At 36.4% G+C, this 2,500-nt stretch overlaps 1 protein-coding gene and 1 non-coding gene across 3 annotated transcripts in view; both read left to right on the top strand.

Moving 5' to 3' along the window:
* The window catches only part of LOC115215414 (rho GTPase-activating protein 100F), a 289,874-nt gene that overhangs the window by 53,177 nt on the left and 234,197 nt on the right, over window positions 1-2,500 (top strand). The gene's annotated exons all lie outside the window — the stretch shown is intronic.
* On the top strand, window positions 1,621-1,724 carry LOC115215965. Its single transcript, XR_003882043.1, has one exon. It is a non-coding gene; the product is annotated as a U6 spliceosomal RNA (small nuclear RNA).

Below are 2,500 nucleotides of genomic sequence, written 5' to 3'. Positions count from 1 at the left end.
TTTTTTGCATATTTTGCTTGCCAGATTTTTAATGTTGAAACAAATTTTGTTGTATGCTGGTAGGGTCATAACACCAATAATAAACACACTCACTGGTTCAATTTTATATCTTTGTTATTCGTCCATTAGGTAGTTATTTAACCAACCAACTAATCAATTGCTTGCTTGATCAGTGGGTTAAATGATCTATCAGTTGTTTGTCAAAGTCCTTTTGGTATCATTCATTATCTCATCACTGACATGCTCTCTTTCTGAAACTTTGAGTTGTTATTTTGTTTTGTTTTATTTTGTTTGTTTGTTTTTTGTTTGTATATTTGGCTTGCCAGATTCTTGATGGGGACTCGAGTATTGAAACAAATTGTGTTGTATGTTGGGAGGGTCATAACACCAATAATAAACACACACTGGTTCAATTTCACATCTTTATTATTAGTCAATTGATCAGCCAGTTAAACGATCTGTTTTTTGTCAAAGTCATTTTAGTGTCATTCATGACATCATGCTCTCTCTTTCTCTCTCTCTCGACCAGATCTTTCTCTCTTCCAGATCTGCTCTAAATTTGTCTGTCTTCTAGTTAATCCCGATGTTCATGTTGTACTTGGAAAGGGGATGGAGAGACAAAAGAAGAGTCTGTGTACATGTGTGAGTGTGTGTGTTTGTATGTGTGTGGCTAGCATTTGCTACAAACAGGCAAAATGGTGCCGTATTGAGTAGCATACCCCAACAGTAATTTTTCGTGATAGGTAGCAACAATTAATTATTTTGTGAGCATTTTCATAACCTCGTAATCAATAATCAAAGCTGGTTGATAATAACTCCAATAAGAAGAGTCTCTTTATTACTGAATAAAAACTTCTTTGAGTAGTTTCTGTCACTGGTGGCTTTGCAGTCAATAACATGTTTACAGATCACCAGATTTAAACTTTTAACATCTTCAGATCATTTCATAAAGAATGAAAATATTTCATACCACTAGATTTTAGGTACTTTCAAATAGAGCTACCGGAGACAGAGAGCACCTTTGAAGCTTGTCATTATTGAACTGTATAGATCTTGTATAAAATGAATAATAAACAGATTATCATGTTCCGCTGAAACAGTTTGATCTTCCAGTCTGATACAGGTCTTCAAACACGTCTACACTTTAAAATTGTTTGAAAGTTTTGTGAATGATGATGACATGGCTAGGAGGGTTTAGATTTATTTCTTGTTTCCACATACTGAAGATTTCTACGATTGATTTGTTATAATGTGACATTTTTGGTACAACGGATGTCCTCTCATCTTTTGATAATGACATTATAAAACAATAAGATATACACAAGAGAGTTGCAAAGATAGCATTAAATGTATATAAAAACAAAACTGTGACAAAATAAAAGATTTTATATATAATTTAGATGTGAAAGAGACTAGATAAAATGCTTACAATATTTGTAGTTTTGGGGTAGTTTTTTGCATTCTGTGTTCACATCACACTGCAGCTAACTTTGCCTTTCGTCTTTCTGGTGTCAGTAAAATACAGTATCAATCAAGTCCTGGGACTAATTTAACCGCCTGTACAACTCTGAAAACATACAAAAAGCTACCATGGTATAGCTGAATGCTTATCCATTACTGGTACTAGCTATGGCGGTACATATTCTAAAATTGGAATGATACAAAGATTAGCATGGCTCCTGCACAAGGATGACCTGCAAATTCATGAAGCGTTCCATATTTTTAAAAAGCATTCAAAGGAGGTCGTTGCCAGTGCCACTGGACTGGCTCCTGTACAGGTGGCACGTAAACAACACCATTTGAGCGTGGCCGATGCCAGTATCAACTGACTGGCCCTTGTGCCAGTGGCACGTAAAAGCACCCACTACACTCTCGGATTGGTTGGCATTAGGAAGGGCATCAAGCTATAGAAACTCTACCAGTTCAAGATTGGAGCCTGGTGCAGCCATCTGGTTTGCCAGTCCTCAGTCAAATTGTCCAACCCATGCTAGCATGAAAAGTGGATGGTAAACAATGATGATGATGATGATGATGATGATCCAATTGGACAGTTCTGCTGGCAGATGAAGTGACCTGCTATCTTATTGCCAGTATACATACACACGAGCATTCACACACACATACTGTCATCAACTCACACATACCTCTCTAAAAGCGGACCCACATTATAAAAGTAATTTATGGTGTTGCATGATTCCAAACTTCATGTGTACTCTCATGTGTGTACATGTATGTTGGTGAAAAAGTTAAACAACTCCATGAAAACCAAACACCTAGTTCTCTTTTAATGAAGTATCCAATGAAATTTGTCCAATTGCACCAACTTACAGATATTTCCTTGCTATTCTTGCCATTCAGTCTGACGGAGGGTTCTATGTAAAACATTAATATTCCTTCTCACAGAACAGCATTTGTTCCATTATCTGAATGTTTGCCAACACAAATCTTCATTAGCTCCCTTGAATTCTACTGTTTGTGCATAACTGGGTGAATTGGCAGA

The sequence above is a fragment of the Octopus sinensis genome, linkage group LG9 (genome assembly GCF_006345805.1).
Source record: "Octopus sinensis linkage group LG9, ASM634580v1, whole genome shotgun sequence".
In the NCBI taxonomy this organism is placed as follows: Eukaryota; Metazoa; Mollusca; class Cephalopoda; order Octopoda; family Octopodidae; genus Octopus; species Octopus sinensis.
Note: the sequence above shows the minus strand (reverse complement) of the source record. Positions and strands in the feature narration are given on the sequence as shown.